The sequence below is a fragment of the Nomascus leucogenys genome, chromosome 9, assembly GCF_006542625.1.
Source record: "Nomascus leucogenys isolate Asia chromosome 9, Asia_NLE_v1, whole genome shotgun sequence".
NCBI lineage: Eukaryota > Metazoa > Chordata > Mammalia > Primates > Hylobatidae > Nomascus > Nomascus leucogenys.
Genome location: NC_044389.1, coordinates 28,523,617 through 28,548,984, shown reverse-complemented (window position 1 = coordinate 28,548,984; position 25,368 = coordinate 28,523,617). Strand labels below are relative to the sequence as shown.

Here is a 25,368-nt window from a genome sequence, read left to right as displayed (position 1 = left end):
GAGCCACCGTGCCCAGCCTGAAAAATTTTTATTATAAATCTATCCTTTGTAAAAAAGACATTACTGGCTTTTTTTTTTTTTTTTTTTCAAGGGGAGATTTATAATATGCCAGGTTGAATTTAGGGGAAAAAAATAAAAACAAATAAGAGTTGAATGTTGGGCTACAGAAAGCAGATATTCCAGAAGATTTAATGAAATTATATTCTTTGAAAATGTTGTAAGAGAGTTAGGAGAGTGAGTTCAGTATTTAATTAAAGGCAAAAACAAGATCCTGTGTTTGAAAAACAAGATATACTAAATGAACATGTCAATCTTTAAAGACATGAATTGATTCTTCTGGAATTTGGGTACATTTAAACAGTGCACCTTCTTCATTACAGTGCTATAAGGTATTGGGATTTACATTGCAAATTTGGAATTCAATCTGATTTCATTTTCTTCCCTAAATCTCAACATATATATTACATTATTTGGTATGCCTTTAATCTTAAATTTACAAAGAAATTATTATCCACACAGGTGTTCTGAGTCTGGAGTGGAAATATTTGAACAGATTTGATTTTTAAAGTGGTCTGATATTCATTTTAAAAAAACGTACATTTTTATATTTGGGGTCTGTTGTAAACTTTGCCTTTTTAAATAATGCAAAAATGCTCTAGATTATTCACTGTCTTTTCAATTTTGTTCTCCTTTGGAAAGAAGGAGGAAGTAGTTACTACTTAAGGACAAGTAGCAATTTCAGACGCGCGCGCGCGCACCCACACACACACACACACACATGCACACATCGCACACACAGAAAACCACAGCAGCACTCATGGAATTGAGGACTGGTTAATTTACATATTATTTAAGCATATTTTCTGACTTCAAACTCCTGGTTCTAATAACTAAGCATTTACATTTACAGTATTAGCTTCTATGAGAAGAGAGTGTTCTCCCTCTTCCCCTTTAATTCCACCTTAAAACATCTGCAAAAGCGCAAGGAGACCAGCCCATATTTTAGCCCCTCCTACCCAGGATAAGACTTTCTCTAAGTCCGGAGCTGAAAAAGGATCCTGACAGAAAGCTAGAGGCATTGAGGAGCCTGAAGATTCTCAGGTAACTCTGGGAACTGTAAGCAATATATTTATTCTTCCCCTGCTCCACTTCCCTCCCCCACCCTCCTTAGCTTTTACTTGGTAGTTTACTTGGAAGGAAGAAAGGACGGAGGGGAAACCTCGCTGCTTTAAAAAGTCAGCATGTCCTCTGCCTTTTGAAATGAAACACAGATTAGGACCTCAGTTTTCTTCTAACCCACGCGGACTTGCCTTCCTGGATCTAAATGCACTGTGGAGTCAAAGATTAAGGTGTTTCTTTGGGTTGGAGTCCCAGAAAGTTAGCATTCAAAACGGCGGTGAGGTGGCGCTTATTAGCGTTCCACGTGATGACACCCAATGGTTACTGATCCCCAAACTTGAGCAGCAGCATGCTGTGCTGTTTGACAGCCCTAGCGATCTTTAGCGAGAGACTTCGTTGACTCACTTAACTTTAAATTTCTAAAAATTGGTCATTTTGGTTACTTATGGGACGCTTTCCTGGCTAGTCAATATTTTGCAGAATTATGCGAAAGAAAGAGGATTATTGAAAAATTAACTGTAAACGGACTGGTGTTCTGATGATCTACCCTTCCCCTAAGTTACTTGGCTTGCCAGGAGAAAAAAAAAAAAAAGCTCAAAACTAGATACTTGAAAATATTTGATCAAATTACATAGTTAAATTTTGAGTGTGGATATTTTAGTAATTTTGTTTCCAAAAAAAACAGAAAAAAAAGGTATTTGACTTTAAAGTATCAGTGGATGAAGGTATCTGTCTCCTACAATTTATAATCATTTTAGTCTTAAAAATAAATTCACCTCCAAAACTAGAACAAGAAATACTCCTCATATGGGTTGATGATGTCAGCATTTATTTAGCTAAGGCAGATGGAGAGTATTAGAGGCGTACTGTTTGAATGGGTGTCAATTCTAAAGTTAGATTTGCCAACATAATTTGGGTTCAAAGAAGATTTGTATTTTTGTTTCTCTTTGTTGTTTAAATTTGGAATTGTGGCTCAAGGGATATTTGTAGAGGACTGTAGTGAAACAAGCTATGTTAAGAATTTTAAAGTTACATTTTAGAGGTTCCTACACCTTGCCAATCAAGTTAGAGGTTGGGATAAGAAACAGGTATTTACTTCTTTCATTAGCTCCGGAAGAGTTAAATTTTAAATTAAGCAATAATTGTGAAATGCATAGAGAAGTGTTTAATGTGCATTTGCTCAAAGGACTTTTACAAACTTCCCTTAGGGGAAACATATTTTTTGAGATAAGACATTGCATTTTTTAACGTATTTTTAAAAAGTAAGTTATTCTGGCTGGGCGCAGTGGCTCATGCCTGTAATACTAGCACTTTGGGAGGCCAAGGCGGGTGGATCACTTGAGGACAGGAGTTCGAGACCAGCCTGGCCAACGTGGTGAAACCCCCATCTCTACTAAAAATAGAAAAATTAGCTGGACATGGTGGCAGGTGCCTGTAATCCCAGCTACTTGGGAGGCTGAGGTGTGAGAATTGCTTGAACCCAGGAGGTGGAGGTTGCAGTGAGCCAAGATTGCGCCATTGCACTCCTGCCTGGGCGAAAACAGTGAAGCTTTGTCTCAAAAAAAAAAAAAAAAAAAAAAAAAAAAAAAAAAAAAAAGTAAGTTATTCTGAAGTGTTTTGCATTTACATTTAATTAGGAAAAGAAAAATTATTAAATAGATTTTTAGCAACTGAAAATGTTCATTCCATAGAGGTTATTTGGCTTATGTTTTTAACCCATTATCTTTTCTAGTGCTGGTACTTAGAAAGCAGTCATAAAATAGAATCATCTACATATTAAAATTATGTTCCATGAATAAAAAAGAGGAAGATAGAATTAGTTGTGGTTCCCTTTCCTCTTGTTTGCTTTTATTTACCATCAGTTTTTTCCTCCTTCTTGCTCCAGATTGTATAGCTTTAGTTATTTTTAACTTTCTTTCTTTTTTCTTTCTCTTTCTTTCTTTCTTTTTCTTTCTCTTTCTTTCTTTTCTTTCTCTTTCTTTCTTTTCTTTCTTTCTTTCTTTTCTTTCTTCTTTCTTTCTTTCTTCTTTCTTTCTCTTTCTTTTCTTTCTTTCTTTCTTTTTTCTTTCTTTTTTCTTTTTTCTTTCTTTCTTCTTTCTTTCTCTTTTCTTTCTTTCTTTCTTTTGTTTTTTCTTTCTTTTCTTTTTCTTTCTTTTTTTCATCTTTTTCATCTTTTCTTCCATCAAAGACACTTTTACAATCTTGTGACAGGTATGGACCCCTCCCTAGAATAATGCACATTATGCCATTCCAACACACACAAATTTAAAAACACCTTTAAGAAGCTCACCAATCCCCAAAGACAATGCATATTACATGAAAATGCAGTATTTCTTAGAACTTTGGAGTTTTCTGATAATATAAAATGATTAATTAGAAAATCATTTTACTTATAAGTAAGGAACTAACAGTGGATATTGCAGCACCCACATAGTCATTTATTCATTGGTATTCTAGAACTCCAAGAAACTTGGTGTAATGGAAAAAACTGCTTGCCTGAAACCAAGTGACCTAGGTTCTAGACTCAACACCAATAATAATTAACTGTACAGTATTACGCTTGACATTTTTCCGTAACATCTGTTGTTTTTATTGCCAAATGCAGTAAGTGAAACATAATAAGAAAATCAGATGCAAGTTATTTTTTATTGGATTGTGGGGTGTCTATATTTACTACTTTTATTCCAAAATTCCTAATGACATTTCCCAGAATGATTAGTTTTTATAATACTATTGTTTATTATAAAGATAAATCACACTCACTGTTTAAAATTTCATTAAATATAGAAAATTGCAAGGAAGAAAAAGAAAATATTACCTATTATTTCTCCCAAGGTACTTTTAAAATGTAATTCAATCCTTAATTCAATCAACAAATATCTATTGAGTACCCAGTATGCATCAGCAAGGAGACAGACAAGAAGTTCATGTATATACATGTTTATACATCTGGATATGTTTCTATATATACATGTAGTTTTACAAAATTGTGGTCACACTGTTCATGCTCTTTTGTAACATGCTTCTCCCTCATTCATGAAATACATTGTTAAAACATGATTTTTTAATAATCATGCATTATTTTGTATTCACATATTTAACAAATATTATTAAGTCCCTACTGTGTGTAATGCAAGTAATGGCAATCTATCCATGAGCAGAAGAGTATTGCTCTTACTATATGAAATTTTTAGTCTGTATATAGGTTGTATTGGCCAATTATATCTTGTTGGATATTTAGATAGATTAGTTTTCCACTATTATAAATAATTGTTGGATATTTAGATTGATAACAATTTTCCACTATTATAAATAAAATTTTATCTAGTGCCTTTTTAATATATGCTTGTATACATTTTTGTTTATTTCCTTATGGTAGATTCTTAAAGTTTATTTTCTAGGTTCTAACAAAAATTTTACTACTTACAAGTTGTGAGATGATAATCCAATTACTTTATATCCTTAAAATGTTGTCTTCTCAACTGTAAAATAGAAATAATAATAGTTGGGTATTTTGAGGATTCTTTAAAATATTTAGCAAAATCTCATGGAATGCTAGTGGTTATTTTTGACATTTTGTTCTTGAGGAATGTGGTAACCATTTATGAGCAATGTAAGAGAGTAGAGTTTTCTATGTCAATACTGGGTGCCATCATCAAACAGGGCAAATGACAACAAATCCAACAACTTGGATAATTGATATACGAAAATGGTATCTTGCTTAAATTTACATTTCTTTCTTGAACAAAGTTGAGCAATTTTCATAGTGGCCACTTATATGTCTATGTTTGTGAATTGCCTCTTTCAATGTGATTTTTAAAAATTTTCTGTTTCAATTTCAAATATGATAGATATTAACGGATATAACTTACATAATCATAGCCCTTTTGGGGTCCTCAGTAATTTTGAAGAATATTAAGAGTCTTAACGATATAGATGAAATTTTGAACTGGAAGTAGAAATTCTATAAACATTGTTTTTCTCATTGTTGGAGGGTTATTTTTAGTGTTTACTGAAACCTTCCCCTTAAAAATGGGTGAGAATACGTAGAAAAATGAGAGCAAATTATTTTTTATTCTCATAGACTAATAGTTTACAAACGATGGGAAAACTGGAGGGTTCAGAGATGATGGCTAAAACCCAGCCCCAGAGACATCCTGGCCTGAATAATGTAAAGAAGATATAGTTAGGACTAAGGGTGGTGTGATGACTGTTTTAAGTTTTGTAAGGCTGGGTGCAGTGGCTTACACCTGTAATCCCAGCACTTTGGCAGGCTTGAGCCCAAGAGTTTGAGACCAGCCTGGTCAAATAGCAAGATTAATTAAAATTTTATTAAAAATTTTGAAAAAATCGGCTGGATATGGTGGCATGCACCTGTAATCCAGCAATTTGGGAGGCTGAGGCAGGGGGATCATTTGAACACAGGAGTTTGAGGCTGCAGTGAGCTATGACCACACACTGCACTCATGCCTGGGTGATAGAGCGAGACTTTGTTTCTTATTAAAAAAAAAAGTTTTGTGAGGAAAATAATATTATTGGTTGTGAACAACCAATTTAGAGAAAACGAACTTCAGTTCTGGCCAACTCTTTGTCTTCTACCCCTTGACTATTAGGGTAATAAATAGTTGGGGGAACCAAAAGGTTGGTTCTGGAGTTCTTTCCAAAGAAGACAGTAAATAGAGCAGAGGTTATTCTGGTCCTCCGAAACCATTACTTGCCTCTTAATAAAGGATGCATTATATATTTGCTACTTTTGCTATGTGATTCTAAGTTTTTTAATTCTTTTTGTGATTCTTAGTGCAAATCTTACAACATACCTTGAAAATACAGTTTACCTTTCCTTATGCAAAAAAATGAAATAAGCATAAACAACTCAATGCTCACCATAAGCAGATGTGTAAAGCTACCCTTAACCAGTCTAATCACTTATTAAATGAATTCAAACGAGCTTAGAGAAACTCAGCAGACACCTGACGCTGAAAGTTATCAGCGTCAGAGTTTAGCCATCACTCTCCATTGAAGATAATAGACCAAATTGGCTCTCATTTTTCTTCCCACTCCTTTTTGGCATATGCAGTTGTGAATCAACTGCTTCCTTTTCCCCAATCTTCCACTTCATTTGCTTGACTTCTGGAGTCTTCAGAAAAAAAATCGGTATTTTAGGTAACAGTGTGCTTTGAATTAGTAAACAAATGTCCATAATATATATTCTTCTACAGTACAGAAAACTCATGTATTTATGATACTCAGCTTATACTTGCTTAGGTTTTTGTTTTGTTATTTAATTTACAAGCTGTTTTCTCATTATCTAGTTTGAAAAAAATCAGAGGCCCAGTATTTTTTTATTTTCACAGGCTTTGTGGTTGATAAAGAGATTGGTTATGAACTTTGTTTATTTCCACAATAACTGTATAAGTTAGCAGTGCAGGTGTTACTATCCACATTTTACAGACGTGAAAAAGAGCTGTTGAAAAGTCGAATGTTTTTTCTTTTTTTTAATGTCTGCCTTATGATTTCCATTTTGATGTATTTAAATGTTTAAATATATTGGTTTATATTTTTAGTTTTAGTGTGTATTATTTGAGGTTGTCACACTCTTTCTATTGGAGTTAACATCAGAAAAATTATTAGAGAAGGCCCAGGAAGTCCACTCTCCTGGTGCATGTTTCCATAATAACTCAATTGTTCTGCCCTTATAACTTGATTACTGATTGACGTAATAGAGGAGGTTGTGCAATTTTGGAGCTATATAGTATTTTGTACAGTAGTATGTATACTACTTTAAGAAAATAAAATATATTACATTTTATCTAAAAATACAAAATAAACACATTTCATGAGTTATGTAAAAAGTACTGATTTTACCAAATGTTTTGCTTTCAGGTTGGTAGTAGAGAATTTTCTTAGAATTTTCTAAGTATAACCTACAGAACCTATGGCGCTTTCTGGCTCTTATTAAACCTGGCAGTTGGCATAAAGCATTTGTATCAAAATGGTTACTCTGACCTTGGATTTATCATTTGGACAAAAAAATTATTATTTTACCTTTCCAAATAATTCAGTAGCTTATGATAAGGCAGATACTCCTTCTCAGGGGTAAAACCCAATGTTAGTTATACACTTGGCTTAGTATACATACTATGATGTGGTAATAAATAATGCATACTAGGTCAGGTTTTACTGCTGGATGCAACTGTGCCACTAGAAACGTTAGGTCAGCACATGGCTTCTGAATTTCAGTCAGTAAATTGACACACTTCTTATTTGCCCCATACTTTTATGCCCACAGTTTTGACAGGATAAGCAGGTTAAATGCAGTACACAGGCAGTAAACTGGGATGTTCACCCCTTATGGAAAAAAGCATTTTTGCAGAATTCTTGGATCTATAAGAAGAGACAGTGTCTGCCTAGGATAGTCTTGAGGCAGATAAATGGTGTTTTAAATTTTGAAACAAAAAGGCAATTCATTTTGTGGACTTTTTAAAACATGTATTTGATGCAATATTATGAAAGTATTGAAAAATAATTTGGAGCAATTATGTAAGAATTTAATGAAAAGCAATCAGGGAAAAGTGTCTAAAGATGCACACAGTTATGGGATCATTCTGTATAGACTGCTGCATCTATAATTATGATTTCTTAATATCCATTAGCCGCTGTTGTGTCTACCACAAAACTCAAACAGGTTATCAACTTCCTTTTCATTCAACTGCCATGAAGAAGAGGTGGATGAATTTGAAATTTGCTGAGGTCATGAACTTAGATCTCAAAGAGATAACACTAGGAAATTTCTGTAGTTCACTTTCAGTGATCAATGGTAATACATGTTCGGATAATAACTTTAAAATACTGTTATATCCTTGATTCTTAGAAGAAAATGCCACTAACCCATTTTAGAAAGATTTGTCACAGCAACAATTGTAATTTAAAAGAGGCTTCTTGGTAAATTAAAGATTTAGTTGCAAATCTGTTTGATGCTTACTTATAATCTATTACTTGGTACTTACTTTTTGAGCTGGTGACAACCAGAGATTTACATTTTATATATATAAAGCTTCACAATATTTACATGCATTTTTTCCCTCTCATCTTTATTATTGTCTGTAATGATGCCTTTTTTGTCAATGAAAAGCAATAAAAGAAAGAATCAAATTTGTGAAACTCATTCACTGTTTGCAGAAATTCTTACAATCTGTTTAAAATATGTTTTAGGTTGACAAATTTGATTTGGTTGATCAATATGTTATGTATTAATAAGTATTAATAAGCTATTTATATGAATTAATACCCCAGTATTAATATATAGTCTATGCATTAATATAATTAATAATCAATATGAATTAATTCGGGTAAATCATTAATTATTCAATACACCATGTATTACATATAATATATCTTAATAATTAATATTGATTAATTGTTATTATATATTAATAGGTACATAAGATATTAATCAACCAAGCCAATTTGTCAATCTAAGATGTAATTTAAACAGATAACAAGAATCTTCAAGCGCTTTTTATCATCACAATGAAAAGAATCCTCTCATATGAATTTTTAGTTTCTGTGAAAAAATAATTTCTATATACCATTTTATTAATACATATAGTATGCTTAGAAAAGTAGTAGGAGTAAGAAAATGCATTTTTTTAATACTTAGAAAAAGAACAGCTATTGTATGAAGCTATTTAAATAATATCTACTCTTCTTTTTCACTTACCAATTTTGCCTCCTATGTCAAGAAATGCAGATGTTAAATGTCAATCAGGAATTGTTGGTCACTGAGCAGTATGTATTTATTCCTTCGCTAATTCAGTCAGTTTTAATTAATAACAGCTACATGCTAGGTACTGTGCTACATTTAGGGCATACCTGAGTGAATAAAGCAGGTATAGTTCATTCCGTCGTAGTGGAGACAGATAATAAGTATACAAACAAACAGATAATAAATTATAAAAAGCAAGCAAATGGGCTTCAATGATAGAGAATAACATGGGAAGGCGGAGAATGGGAAGGGCTCTCTGAGGCATAGAATTGAAGCACAGATGTGACGGATAAAAAGCCATCTACGGGAGGCGGTAAGTGGAGTGAGAATGGCATGGCTCACGCTAGAGTTCCAGGCAGACAGTGGCATTTGTTAATGAGCCTGCAAAGAAGCAACTAAGGGCCGGGCGCGGTGGCTCACGCCTGTAATCCCAGCACTTTGGGAGGCTGAGGCGGGCGGATCACAAGGTCAGGAGATCGAGACCATCCTGGCTAACACGGTGAAACCCCGTCTCTACTAAAAAAATAGAAAAAATTAGCCGGGCGTTGTGGCGGGCGCCTGTAGTCCCAGCTACTCTGGAGGCTGAGGCAGGAGAATGGCGGGAACCCGGGAGGCGGAGCTTGCAGTGAGCCGATATCGCGCCACTGCACTCCAGCCTGGGTGACAGAGCGAGACTCCGATTCAAAAAAAAAAAAAAGAAGCAACTAAGAAATTAGATGGAAAACCAGGGATTAGGGTGATGTTGTGGGAGCAAAGGAGGGAAAGTGGTTCTAGAGGAAACAAAGAGGTTGAATAAGATGATGACAGAAAAGTGATCGCTACAGATCATGAATGATCTTGATTAGTGCAGGTTCAATGGAGTGGTGGGGGTAGACAGAAGAAGGAAGTGTAAATGGGATGGGAGGAATGTGTGATGAGGATAGCTGCCTCCTGGATACAGGGTAAGTATCTGTATCCAGAGAAGTCTGTCAGTGAAACACAGCATCCAAATGGAGACATAGCAGGGAAGAGGAATATGGAGTCGACAGAGAGACTGTAACAAGTTTGCCAATTAGATTATCCAGTTGAAAGTAAAATTTGGGCCGGGCTCAGTGGCTCACGCCTGTAATCACAGCACTTCGGGAGGCCGAGGCGGGTGGATCACGAGGTCAGGAGATCAAGACCATCCTGGCTAACATGGTGAAACCCCATCTCTACTAAAAAAAATACAAAAAATTAGCCGGGCCTGGTGGCGGGCGCCTGTAGTCCCAGCTACTTGGGAGGCTGAGGCAGGAGAATGGCTTGAACCCAGGAGGCGGAGCTTGCAGTGAGCCGAGATCGCTCCACTGCACTCCAGCCTGGGCGACAGAGAGAGACTCCGTCTCAAAAAAAAAAAAAAAAAAGTAAAATTTGATGATTCAGGAAAGAAAGAGAGACGTGACCATCAGAATAAAGTCCTTGAGCAGAGGGATTTTGCATCCAGAGAGCCATGGTGGCGCCAGGTCTGTAACAGTAGGAGGAACATTGCCTCCTTTGTGGCAGGGAGAAGGGGAACCCAAGTGCACTTGCAGGGAAATATGCAGATTTGATGGTGGGAAGATGAGAAACTTCCCTCTGGTGCTTTCTGCTTTCTCAGTGAAGGGAGATGAGGTCGCCTGCTAAGAGTGGGAGTTGGGGTGGGGTGAGAAACTTCAGTGAGAGAAGGGAATAAAGTGACTTTTTCCGGTGGGAATACAAGTCCACCAAACAAACTCAGAAAGATGCCTTGTAGTGTAGAGAGCCTCTGTGGGTTTTGAGAATATGGACTTAAATTAAAACTAGCCTTCCAGGGTATGTTGTTTTTCTGCAACATGTTTAAATGCTAAGAGCAAAGAAGCTAGATGGTTCTTCTAGAGTGGGAGTTTTTAAAGACAGAAAGAAAAATTGTTTTTAAAGACAGAAAGAAAAATCCATAAAATGGATAACCAGTGCACTAAGCAAAACAAAATAAAAAACAACCCAAACCAAAACCAAACCTAAACAAAAATTCATAAAAATGAATGAGTCTGTAGAACAGAGTTCTTTTATCTAAGGTAATTAGTGACTACTAGGAAGTAGTCCAAAATTGGCTGATTTCCAGCCCTAGTAGGTGGGAATTTAGCCTTTGTTCTTTCCAAACTCTTGGATTCATTACCTAGCCAGTTGCTAGGCCTGATTGTACACTTCAGTGAAGCCCAGTTACCTGTTCCAGGAGCCATCATTCTGGAACCTTTTTTTCTTCATGTTCTACTTGGTAGACTTGTTGCTGTTGTCCTTTGAAGTTCTGAATGATTAACTGTTTGCCTCCCTGCCTTTATTGGACTCCTAGCTAAGTACTTGTTTCTGAGTTGTAGCATACTCCTTGGTCTTTGTGCTCCCTAAGATAAGGGTTTATAGACTTTGAATCATTAGAATTCCACAATGTAAAGATGTGTAAAACATTCTGTGATAATAATAGACCATCCAAAAAAAGGATCTTTCACAGCCCTGCTCTCAGGATGTATTTCTTCACCCTGACATGAATCTTTCATTTTGCATATAAAAGTCACTTCCTTTTCTTTTCCAATTCTTAGAGTTTTAGAGAACAGCTGATTACCATAATCAAAATGATATCTTTTCAATGACCAAAATAATATTATTGAACTATTGACTCATATTTCCTCAAACTTAAAAAAACCATTTTAAAATTTAAAAATCCATTAACCATGTCTCATAAATCCTCTTCACATAAAAATGATTTAGTTTTACACAAATGAAGGCCAGGCTCCTCCATGGATGGAAGCAGTGAGTCTGTGCGGGTCAAGTCAGGCAGCATGGTGAGAGGAGAGAGTGCTTTCTGTGGTCAGATGGACTTCAGTTTGCTTCTGGCTGTGCCCTTCATCTACTTCTCTGCCTGACACTAAGTAGCTGCTTCTTTTTCTTCCTTTTCTCCCTACCTCCCGGAGACATGTCATGAAGTGGAAAGTCATTCTGTACTTCATTCCTGGTCCTGACCATATTTGTCAGGCTATGGTTTAGCTGCAGTTGTCTAACTTCCTCCTGTCCAATTTCTCATTGGCAAAATGAAGGGGAGAGTATAACATTGTTTTTGTTAATTTCGTATTTTCCAAAGAACCCATTGAGGCATTATATCTAATCTGCAGAAGCTCAACTGAAACCTGCTTATTGATTTTACTAATGTATTTTTGGCACAGTTCTCCATCTTGTTACTCAAAGTAGAGGCAATATAAATTTCATTTTGAAGCAAATGACAGCACTTTCAGTTCATTTCAACCTGAGTTTATTGTATGTAACCCCTAAATATTCAGGATGTGCTACATGTTCATTATGATGCTAGCAGAAGTAGGTGGTACGAAAAGAACTTAAGATTTTCTATCATCATTTTACTCTTTATAGTGATGTAAGTTCCTCTCTCCTCAAAAATTTTACATGAAACTTTGGAACTATGTTGGAGTACCCCACAGAAGTAGAAGGGGAAAAATGTGCTGCAACGCTCCAATGCACACATAAATATTATTTAAAGGGTCTGCAGACTGCCATGGCTACATGTATTTCAACATAATTGGCTTTTTGTTTTGTTTTGTTTTTTTGAGATGGAGACTCATTCTGTTGCCCAGGCTGGAGCACAGTGGTACAATCTTGGCTCACTGCAACCTCTGCCTCCCAAGTTCAAGCAAGTCTCCTGCCTCTCCTGTAATCCCCTGAGTAGGCGGGATTACGGGTGCCCACCACCATGCCTGGGCAATAATCAGCTTTCTTTATAAACCAATATTTTATTTCATATATTTTAAAATGTTATACTCTATAAAGGGGTCCCTAGCCTTCACTAGCTTGCCAAAGGGGTCCATGGCACAAAAAAAGATTAACAGCCCCCAAGTCTACTCCCTTCAAATGCATACACTCCATTTACAGAGTTCTTAATCCTGCAAAAGACTAGGTTTCTTGTTCTTTTCAAAAGTGAATTGCCATCACAGTGTCTAAAACAACATTTCTAAAACTTCTTATGATCTGAGAAGAAAATGGTAACCCTGAATTCCTATTACATGTTACCCAGTTCAGGAACTGTAGAATGCTGGTCTCTTATTTAGTGGCCGAACTTTACGGTAACACCTGGAAGCAGGTGTACATCCTTCTGTGCTTCCGCAACTCCTGATGATATAGCTTATCATCAATTTATTCCTCTTAAAGATCATAGTAATTCCATATTTTAAACTGTCAGATCAATCTCACCAGCTGCCTGAAATAGTCATTGCTTTCAGTGAAAAGCAAAGCAAGCCATAAATGCTGATAATTTTATCCAGTAATAAAATGGCTCTCATTAAATGCTTAAGCCAGTTTTATGGTTTTCCTGGGTGTTTTCCCTGAACTGTTTACCTTAGAAAAAAGATATGGCTTTCCTTGCTGTGGAAAATTTGACTGACTGTCACTTAAAAAAAGGCAGCAATGGCAGCAATTAAAGAGGGAGTGGAACCCTCAACAAAACACAAATACTACCTTGGGGAGCATATTTGCAAAAGGTCCAGTCTAGAGAGAAAAGCTGTAGAAGTAATGCTATTATCAAAACACACTTCTTTTCCTAGCATTTTGTGCCACATTGTTACATATATTTATAACATGTTAACAATAAGTACATCACCATTGTCAGTTTCTTTTAAGTAGAAGTCAGAACATTATTCTTCTATATTTTCTGAAAATGCACATCATATATTTAACACCTATCAGTGTGATATTATTTCATAATGGTCTGTGTGGGAAGAGGAATTTTTTAAACAATCTAATATTTGAAAGCAAACAATTTATAACTATGATTCAAACCTAGAAAATTACAAAAGATGAAAGTGATATTTTTTCAGCTTTGTTGGATGAATCCCAAGGAGAAATTCACTTATTTGTTTTCCTCACATTCATATCTTGGATCTACTCTGTCCTTCCAAACAGTAACTTGGTAACTTAAGATTTTAGCCAAACTAAAATTATGTATATGTTATTTTAATTTTGGCTATATTTCCTTTTTAGCCCCAGTGCATGTGGGGGGCGGGGTGGGGCAGGGAGGATGCCAGTAGGGTGTAAAGAAAGAGTACCTGGTTGAAAGTGAAGAGGTATGTTCAGTTTCAGCTGTTCCCCTTACTGGGTAACTTGGTGAGGTTTATTTATATCTTAAGGCCTCAGCTTACAAATTTGTACAATGAAGTACTTTCTAGGTGGTGATTATGAATATTTCCTCCTTCTCCAAAATTTCTTAACCTTAAAATATGGCCAGAATGGCCACTTGTTTTGACCACCAAGAGGTGAAAGAATGGAAAATAACAGCAAACCAGAGTGGTCAAGGAATGAAAACTACAACACTGGCTTGGGAGTGAGGAGACATTCTTGCTTTGCTTGTAATGCACTGTGTGAAACTGGGCTGGCCAGTTTCCTGATCCTTAAGATGGACAGGTTTATCTGGATTAGTACTTCCCAAATGTTAAGTGGTTAGATGTTATCCTTGTGCTTCGTTTATGTAGAATGTGTGTATGTGTATGTTGGTGAGGGGTTGGGGGGAGCTTTTTAAATAATCAGATGAGGGTAGCTGCTCCACCTTAAAGGAGCTATGCTCTCACCTTTATAATCTTCACCCTCCTAGTTGAGATGCATATCATATCTTTTTTTTTTTTTTTTGAGATGGAGTCTCGCTCTGTTGCCCAAGCTGAAGGGCAGTGGCGTGATCTTGGCTCACTGCAACCTCCGCCTCCCGGGTTCAAGCAATTCTCCTGCCTCAGCCTCCTGAGTAGCTGGGATTACAGGCGCCCACCACCACGCCCAGCTAATTTTTTGTATTTTAGTAGAGACAGGGTTTCACAGTGTTGCCCAGGCTGGTCTCGAACTCCTGAGCTCAGCCAATCCACCCGCTTTGGCCTCCCAGAGTGCTAGAATTACAGGTGTGAGCCACTGCGCCCGGCTGCATATCATATCTTATATCACATCTGGACTTCTCTGGCCGTTTTCTCCCTCACTCCTCCAGCACCACTTTTCTCCACTAACAATTGTACGCTGCTTTGTTTAACTGATATGTTTATGTCATTGAAACATGTTATGGGCTGAAATATGCCCCCTCCAAATGCATACATTGGACCCTAAATCCCAGTACCTCAGAATGTAAAAGTATTCGGGGATAAGGCCTCATTAAGTTGAAATGAGGCTGGTAGGGCATGTCCTAATCCAATTTGACTAGTGTCTTTAAAAGAAGAGGGAATTTGAATACACACAGAGACACCAGGGGCCTCTGTGCACAGGGGAAAGAGCATGTGAGGACACAGCGAAAAGCAGCTATCTGCAAGCCAGGAGAGAGGTCTCAGGAGAAACCAAAGCTGCCAAACTTTGATCTTGGACTTCCAACCTCCAGAACTGTAAGAAAATAAATTCCCATTGTTTAAGCCACTTGGTCTGCGGTACTGTGTTATGGCAACCCTGGTAAACTAACACGAAGTGCCGCTTTCATCATGCCACCTCCCTGCTAAGACTCGAATAACTCTATTGCTTATTGTATAATTTCTCAGAAACTCTGCATGTGCTTCAGGGTCTTTTGTAGAGTGAAAAAATGATGTAGAAAGAAGATTCTAGGGCCAGCTCAGCCCGTGTTAACCCAGATGACCTGGGAACTTTTCTATTCTTGAGACAGTTATTCTTTTGTAGAGATTGGTTGTGGGAGTCTACCTTAGTTTGCGTTGTCAGTTAAACAAATTACTTACCTTTCCAAATCTGTGTTTTTAATCTCAAAATTAGTGATAATAATCCCTATCTTGTTATAAAAATTAAATGAGATGGTGTATATAAATCACTTAAAGTACCTAGTACTTGGGAAATGTTTAACAAGTGTGGATTTTCAAAATTAAGTGTTCATATTAGCAACTGCTAAGATATATTCCAGTTTCACATTCTAGATTCTATAAATGTAGTCTACTTCCTTTTGATTGTTTCTTAAGACAAGAGCACATTTATGATCTAGACAGTTTTCTCCAGTACATCATGCAAATACCCCAGTTTGCTTATTCATCCTTCAGTCAATAGTAATTGAATTATCACTCTGGGCCCAACAGGAATACAGGGAGAAGACAGAACTTCCTTTGTGCTGCTCACAGCTATGGGAAACTGACATGTGTATAGTGGTAGTCTAGTATACAATACTGTGGTAAGAGATTTCAAGGAAAGGTACAAGGGTCCTAATCTAGTAGATAAATTAAGAGATGACTGACTTTAGGGAGTGAATTTATGCAGAACCCTGAATGACAGGCAGGCATGATCCTGCAGAGAAGGTGTGGGTAAGGGCAGCACCTGTTGAGAGCCTGAGGAGGATGAAGTATCTCCAACGTCATGGCCTTTTCCTAGAGGAAATGTTTCCACTTCCTTTTACTATAGATCTAAGCTCTTTCACGTTTTCAAATGTCAGATCAGTTACCATTTTCTCTGAAGCCGTTTCTACTTTAAACCACTGGAATCTCTACCTTCTCTGAAACTCTAGTAGGTATTTCATATATACTTGTCTATGTAATTATAATGAGCTTCGAAGAATACAAATTTGATAGATTAAGAAGCTGTGACTTAGGAATACAAATGGAGAGGGAAATCTTAAAAGGAACAGTATGGATATCAGCCATATGGCACCACCTGTTACTACTGTGGGACTTAGTGGCAGGTTCCATACTATTGGGTTCCGGGCTCAAGAAACAGACATAGTTAATTATTCTGTGCCTTTGTGTCTGGAGGCATGCTTTTACATTTCCTTGGGAACAGGGAGGTGTTCCTGTCATAAACTGAGAGTACAGTTTGAGAGACATTGTTAATATAAAGCACTCATGTACCCATCTGAATTCCTATTGTTTCTTTATTCCTTTGTGCCGTTTGGCAATGTCAAACTCTTTGTATAGCCTTGGTTTACAAAAAAAGCACCATCAAATTCATTTAAAAGCTTAAAACTTTAGTGATGCCTTAGTAACTATATATCATTATAGGAATGATGATGATGGAAACATAGTAATATAATGCTCTCTTTGCTTTTAGAATATGTTTCCATATCCAGTATGTGGAGAAAGCTTTGAATTTGGCAGCGGACAAGTTAGTGTCCAAATGTGTTCTACTTTTAAAAATGTTAATGGATCAAAGCATCAGTGTTTCTATTAAAAATTTATTGTTATCCTTTGGGTATATACCCAGTAATGGGATGGCTGGGTCAAATGGTATTTCTAGTTCTAGATCCCTGTGGGGGGAGGGGGGAGGGATAGCATTAGATATACCTAATGTTAAATGATGAGTTAATGGGTGCAGCACACCAATATGGCACATGTATGCATACGTAACAAACCTGCATGTTGTGCACATGTACCCTAAAACTTAAAGTATAATAAAAAAATTTACTGTTGTATATGAAAATGTACTTGGTCTTTATAAAAGGTGCTCAATAAATTTGCCTACTTGAATTTCTTAGAAATCTCTATAGAGGCCGGGCGCAGTGGCTCACACCTGTAATCCCCTCACTTTGGGAGGCCAAGGCCACACCTGATCACACTGTAATCCCCCAACTTTGGGAGCCCAAGGCGGGTGGATCACTTGAGGTCAGGAGTTTGAGATCAGCCTGGCCAACACGGTGAAAACCCATGTCTACTAAAAATACAAAAATTAACTGAGCGTGATGGTGGGTGCCTGTAATCCATGCTACTTGGGAGGCTGAGGCACGAGAATTGCTTGAACCCAAGAGGCGGAGGTTGCAGTGAACCAAGATTGCACTACACTCCATCCTGGGCGACAGAGTGAGACTCCGTCAAAAAAACAAAACAAACAAGAAAAAAACTATAGAATTAAATTACTTGTGACTTGCATGAGTTGAGGCAGTTTGAGGGGAATCATCACCAGTTTAATAAACAATAATAATAATAATGATTATTTTGTACATTTATGGCCTTCTAGGTACTGTGCTTGGCGATTTACATATATTTTCTTATTTCATCCTCCCACTGTCTCTGTGAGGATTAGGGGCGATTTTGCCCACTTACAGACAAGGAAACTGAGGGTGAGGATCCCACAGATAGAGAAAGGAGGAGACAGGCTAGAACTTGGGTCATTCTGGCTGCAGTCGAGAAGTTGCTGCCACTTAAATGCTGAACCTTTTAATATCTCCACGCGTCTATACGATGAGTTGGAGGGAAAGAGAAAAGAATCTTTTGCATTCCTATCCCTCTTTCCTCCAGATGCCACAACTCTAATAATATCCCCTCCTTTTCCCCTTGTCATATCACTGTACGCAGAGAGAGAAGTGACAAAACACTCTAGTCTGGGTTTTTGTTTCTGTTCACTTTTCCTGAGAAGTCCATCTTGCCTTGACAACATGACTAAAGGTTTTGGAAAGACCACACACTATTAAACTTTCATTGAATGCCAACAGTTACATTGCATCGGGAGGTATCTGTTGAAAAGTCTATCCAAATTTCCCTCTCATTCATGTTCTGAAAGTTTCTAATTACAGGGCAGGGAAAGCAAAAAAAGAAAGAAAAAACCCTGTGAGTTTCTTATCTCTTACTTCAGACTTAAGAGACTTTGTACACTCACCAAGACTGGTTATTTAGCTTAGTTATAAGAAACAAAGGAACAGAAACCCTGCTACTTTATGAGTATTCGTGAGAGTGGTTGTGCAAACTAGTTGCAGTAAAGTTTCCAGAACTGAGCTAATTCTGGGACAAAAAAACATTTTCCTACTGTTTCATGTGGTTAGTTGGACAGAAATGCCTTAATTTTGCAGAAACCTAAAATATCTGCTGCTACTATTAACAGCTATAGAGAAAAAAAAGAAAGGACGGCTGCCTATTCCTAACTGGAATTGAAAATGCAGCCACTGCCTGACAACAATGGCTAGTGATTTTATCCTGAAGGAAGTGATTCTATTTCAGTAATTTCTTCATAGGACGTCTTTGTTTCTTCCCTTTAACATAGCTGTGGAATAAAATTTATAAATATAAATTAGATCTCTTCATATGTATTAAATTTTTTAAATAAACTTTATTTTGAAATAATTTAAGATAAGAAATTATAAAAATATTACAGGGTTCTCATGTACTCTTCATTTAGCTTTCCCTAGTGTCACATCTGACAACCATAGTACATTATCAACACCAGGAAACTGACATTGGTACAATGCTATTAATTAAACTACGAACCTTATTTAGATTCCATTAGTCTTTTATATACATTCAATTTTATCCAGTGTGACAACCTCTACTTTTTATTGGAATGTTAACATCGCTCACATTGAATGTTATTGGAAGCATGGTTGGATGTTCATCTTCCATTTTGCTGTTTTCCATGTCTCTTTTTTTTAATTCTTCTGTTCCTTATATTAAGTAGCTATTTCGTTGTGGCCTATTTTAATTCCTTCACTGATATTTTAACTATATTTTTGAGTTATTTTCTTAGTGGTTGCTCTAGGAATTAAACTATATGCCTTAATTTGTTATAGTCTACTTCATATCAACAATATCTTAATTCCAGTAAAATACAAAAACTTTTCTGTAGTATAGTTCTAGTCCCTGACCATGCCTCCTTTTTGCTATTATTGTTGTATACATTAGATAGGATTATAATTTATCGCTATGTAAATGCTATGTCTTTTAAAGAAGTTGAGAGAAGAAAAGGAAATGTTCATAGAATATTTTATATTAATCTACATATATTTATATTTGAACAATATAATATTTATAGAATACTTTATATTAACCTACATATTTACTGTTACAGTTAAATAGAAAAGGCTTCAGAGAAATGGTAAATAACTGGTCTGCTATTTGAAAATGTGAAAGAGCTTATTTACTGGCACCCTGTATTTCTTTCTGTAGGTTCAATTATGATCTGGTGTCATTTCCTTGGTCCAGTATACCTCTATTCCATCTCCCTTCTTTTGTGCTATTATTTCATACGTGTGTGTGTATGTGTGTGTGTGTGTCTATAGTTGTTTGCGATAATTCTGCCCAGTTTTGTCAATGTGTTTGTTTTTCTGGGAGAGGATTTCCCACGTTCCTTGTTCTGCCATTTTGTAAGCTGGTTCACCTATGTATTGGACTTTAAAGTAGAAGCTTTGGCCAAGACCTTAAGCCATAAGATTTAAGATATACACTACTAAAATGGATAGTGAGAACAGCCTACTCTTTATGTTTTAAAGAAAGCAGATGGACAAGGACATTTATATAATATATAAAACTTACCCACTTCACAGTTATAAAAGCATTGAAATAGTAGAGATGTGGGAAGAAATTCAGAAGAGTTTTGTTGTTTTGTTTTGGAGAGCACTGCTGTGAGTACAGCCCCTCTTCCCTTGGGGTGGAGATCTGGAGAGGAATATGCCTACTAATTCCCAGTCAAGAGAGGGGCTTTAAAGAGACCACTGAGAACGCTCATCAGAGGGTTTAACATTTGTCTTCTGCAGCAGGCTGGTGTCTAGTCATGCTTGGGAAATATAAAGGACACAAGTAGCAGAATAGAGAGTTTCATTTAGGAAGTAATTGAATTCTCAGGGTTTGTTGGAACATGTATGAGTATTGTCCATGGACTAAAGAGAACCCTGGGAAGAGTCTAAAATCCTGTACAAGGCGTTTGCCTGGTAACGTGAAAGAACCTCAGAAAACGAAAACTGGAAGTGGACCACAAGATGCACTGGGGCTGTGGAAAAAAACACAAGCCCCCAGCTGGAGTAGAGATGTGTTTGTGCATGTCAGAGAACACAAGGAAGAAATCTCAAAAACAGAGAATCTCAGAAGAATACACAAAAAGCATCTATGAAAGAAAGACTCAGGTTTAACATGTACCAAGCCAAGAGATCACAAAACCAGCTTTTGAAAGTACTGCTGAAGTAATATTTTTCTTGCCCCTATTCTCGCTCTCTCTACAACCTTTTCCAACTATAAAGGTTTAAAAACCAGAGTTATCAAGCTTGGGAGGGTTTGACCGTAGGCAGGGGAGGGGAGAAGTCAATGACTTCATCCCCTTTCTCCTGCAACAAGCTCTACCTTGAGCAGGAGAGAGACTTTAACTCAACGAACCCGGCATTTCAATGTCTGCAGTGTCTGGGTTAATTCTTTTTCTCATTTCCCTTTTCTTTTCTTCTTTTCATATCCAAGTTAACAGAAAAGTTCTGAGGCTGCCTGAGATTTCATCAGGGTAGAAGGAGAGTTAGCCCTGAATAGAATCAAAGAACAAGTGAAAGTTGCTTTGAGATTAAATGCCATGAGTCATGTTTGTTTACTCTCTAGTTATCTTGTAGTTCTTAACCTAGTGATTTTACACACACACACACACACACACACACACAGAGAAAGGGGGCAGAGAAAGGAGAGAGAGAAACTAGACTTGGACAGTTAGCTATCTTAAGCATATTTCTTGCTTTGGATTTAATATCAGGAGAGTCTCTATCCAAGTCTTGCTGTAGGATACAGTAGTGGATAATAGGTGGTGAATAGAGTGGTTATGAATGAAGTTGCTGGAAATGAGAAGAGGAAATAAAATTGCTGACATTAAACTTTGGATCCCAGCAACAGATTTCCTCTAAACATTTTGAGTACTAATTTCACCCCCTCTGGAATCTCACTTGTTCTGCTTTTTAAAAATAAGTAGAGAACTAATTTAACATCATTTGACATTAAGAATTGTTAGGAATAAGAAAGAGAGACATCAAAAGAGGGTGTGGCACTATTCTGTGGATTTTTCATGCATCAACCTGGCACTACTTTGAATATCCATCCATCCATTGGGCAAATCTTTATTCTGAACCTATTATATTTTAGGCATTGTATTAGGCACTAGGGATGTCTCTATTAATAAGATAAATATGGCCACTGACTTAATGCATCTTTAGTTCTCCCAGGAAAGGCAGACATTGAGTCAGTGGAATGAAAGGCTTGAAGGAGGAGTCTAGAGAACACACGGAACCAGTAACAGGCAGACCAAATATACTTTGAAGGTCACGGAAGGGTTCTCTGTGGAAGTGATGTTGCAACTGAATCCTGGAGAATGGGTCAGATTTAGCTAGGTAAACAGTAGTTGCCTAAGAGGTTCAACATTATCTGCCACTGCCTATATTTCCAACTTCATCATAAGCCACTTTCACGTTTGCTCACCATTCTCCAGCCACTTGTCTTTTCTCAGTTCCTCGTACTGCCTGCCTGGAACATTATATTCTAAACCCACTCTCTCCTCACTCTGTATGGCTAGCTCCTTTTTAGTGCTCAGCCTCAATTATTCTTTGTTTCTGCCTTTTACCTGTTTCCATCATTTTATACAACTCTATTTCCAATTGTTTCTTTTATTTTTTGGATTCCTTGTTTTCTGATTGCTTTCTAGAGATGGAATCTCCAAGAGGGAAGGGAATGTATCTAGCTCCTCAATTTTGCCTCTCCAGTCCCTTGAACAATGTTTGACACATGGTAGTTATGCCTTAAATGTTTGTTGACTAAATGAATGAATAGAAGAGATAAGTTACAGCCCTGAGTGGGAAAGAGCTTGACACATTTGAAGGAAAGAAAACCAGTATGGCTTTAGCATAGAAAGCAAAAGGGAAAGTAGTGGTATGGGGCTGAGGAAGTAGATAGAAATTCAATTTTGCAATCTTTTGCACTAGTATTCTTCAAATTGCTGTTAGTGAGTCATGAAATCAATTCAGTGGGCTGTTACCAGCATTTAAACAAAAGTAATAGACTAAAATCAGAGTACATTGTACTTAGTAAAAGTATCATATAAAACTTCTATATTTTAAATATTTGTCTGTGTGTATATTTATGTATTATATTGTGATATGCAAAGGTTTATTTGTTTTGGTTTGCATTAAACAGATATAAAAATCACCATTTTACACCATGTTAAGGAATTCTGATTTTTCTACTAAGGGAATAGAAACTCATTGATGATATTTTCCCAGAAGAGTAGGTTTCAAGATTTCCTTCCAATTGGAGACATTAATCATAATAAAAAGTGTTACTACTTTTAGCCACATGTATGCGTGAAAACTCAGGCTAGCCTGCATTTATTGCTACCCCTAGATTGCCTCATTTTGTTTCTACAAGGTACGAGCTATGCCTTATTCAGTATTGTTTCCCCAGTGCCTACTATAGACTAGGTAGATAGCAAAGATGTATTTGTTAAATGAACAAAGTATCTCCTATGAAGCTACTGTTTGTGAATGGAATGGCCGTAAGTCCCACCAGATGCTCTTCTACTATGCCATTCTCATTATTACAGTTTTTAACACAGAAAACTTTGGTGAGAATAACTACCAGACTCTTGTTTACTTTTTGAGGTTCCTCTATGGAGAGTGTCAAGTATAAAGTCTATAGGGCCACAAAGTTTCATGGTATACACCTGTCTGATTCACCATTTTTTTGCTCCAAAGCAGCTAGCATAGCACAAGGTATATTGTAGATATTTATTTGTAAGTGACAAATATATTAAAAAATTTCTTATTTTCTACTGTCACAACAATAATTACAACAGACAGTACATCTTTCAAGTAAATATATAATGTTATTAGTGATAAGTCTATGTAATGATTATCTTAAAAGCAAATCATATGCATTGAATATTTATTATGGGCTAGGTACCTTTCACAGTAGTGTTATTCATATTACAAGCAAGTAACCTGGGTTTTAGAATATGAAACTGGAGCTTGAATTAAGGTCTTTCTAGATCCCATATCCAATGGTGTTTTCACCAAATTATGCTGCTTCCATAAAGAAAATAATTGGCTTACCTTCATCCTTTGAATCCCTCATAGTACTCTCCCGGCATTGTCCTACATAGACATTTCAGCTTCTGGAGAGGGAGGACATAACCTCTCAGGAATTACCATTACTGCAGCAATCTAAAGGCCTCATGCTCTTGGGCCTAGGAGCTTTATGTGGACCATCATATGCATAGAACGCTTCATATTAAGAAATCACTTCTGAGGGGAAATTATATGAGGGAAATATGGATGGTAAAGATGAAAATGAGGCAGGTGATTTTATGTTATATCGCCCATAAAAATATATTCCACCCACAGCTCTAGAGTATTAGCTGGATTCTGACTTGGGAACGGATGTAGTTCTCATATTTTGAAATTAGTTGGCATGAAAACATCAGCCATACTGGTAGAAAGTCATTGCTGATCACTTTAAAAATGTTGTAATAGAAATAGCACAGAAAATGCTGATAATGGGAAGTGCTGAATCATAAGGATCATATCACTCAATATAGGTATATATTTCTTGTATTATAAATTTAACTATAAATACCCGAGTAAAAATTGCTCTATTGTAGTTTTGCCTGTATTGTTTTATAATGTCATCCAATAAATATAAAATATAGTTTCAAAAATACTTAGAGCCTAATCAAAGACACAGTACAGTGTAGTAGTAAATGGATAATCATATTTGTAAGATGTGTGTAATATGTGGTTAATTAGGGAAAAATAATAAGAGATAAAAGAGAAACTCATGTCGACATTGATTAACAGTGTAAGACGGTATAGTAGAATAGAGGATGAGGGATGAGGGTAATACAACTTATGGATAAATAGGAAAGGAACATCCCTTGACTTGAGCAAAATGCTTTAGTGTAACTGGGCTTGAAAATTATCCCTCTTACATGTGTATATATATATCCTATCATTCATCCATTATTTAACAAATATGTATTAAGTGCCCACATGTGCCTACATAGGGACTGGGAATTTCACAATGAATGAAACACACGAAAAACCTGCCTTCATAGAATTTATATTCTAATGAAGAAGGGAGAAGAGATAGTAACACAACAGAAACTACGTAAGTGGATGTTAGATGGCCATAAAGCAAGAAAGCAGGGGTTTTGCCAATTTTAAATAATATGGTCAGGGAAGACTTCACTGGAAAGATGATATTGGAATAAAATCCTGAAAGTTACTAACAATAGCAGCCAGGTCCAATCAAAATAACAGAAATGTGAAAGCTGAGTGCCTTTGTCTGTTTTGTGCTGCTATAACAGAATGTGACCCACTGGGTAATTAATAAAGTGAATAAATTTATTGGCTTACAGTTTTGGACGCTGGGAAGTCCAAGGCCAAGGAGCCAGCAGTTTTGGTGCCTGGTGAGGCTATTCTTTTCTTTCAAGATAGCCATTGTCCAGAAAAGAGGAAGGCTGGATCTAAAATATGGCAGAAGGCAAAAGGGCTAAGAGAGAGAGCCCATTCCATGAGCCCCTTTAAAAAGGCATTAAACCCACCCATGAGGGTGAAACCCTCATCATCTAATCACCTCTCAAAGGCCCCACCTCCCAATACCATTACATTGGCAATTAAATTTCAACATGAGTTTTGGAGGGAATAATAAAACTATAGCACTAAAGTAGTTTATAATTGGTTAATGTTATCAGCAAACTTTTCTATTAGGTTTAAAATAAGAAAATGCAAAACAAAGATTATAGTAATTTATCGTGATAAATTAGACTCATAGTTTGTCCTC

General features: G+C 36.6%; 1 protein-coding gene across 1 annotated transcript in view; it reads left to right on the top strand.

The window, feature by feature from the left end:
* The first annotated feature begins 965 nt into the window (after nt 1-965).
* Nucleotides 966-25,368, top strand: part of PLA2G4A (phospholipase A2 group IVA) — a 168,331-nt gene continuing 143,928 nt past the window's right edge. Inside the window, exon 1 of the mRNA XM_003264476.3 lies at nt 966-1,101. The gene's annotated coding sequence lies outside the window, so the exon portion shown is untranslated. The remainder of the gene's footprint in view (nt 1,102-25,368) is intronic.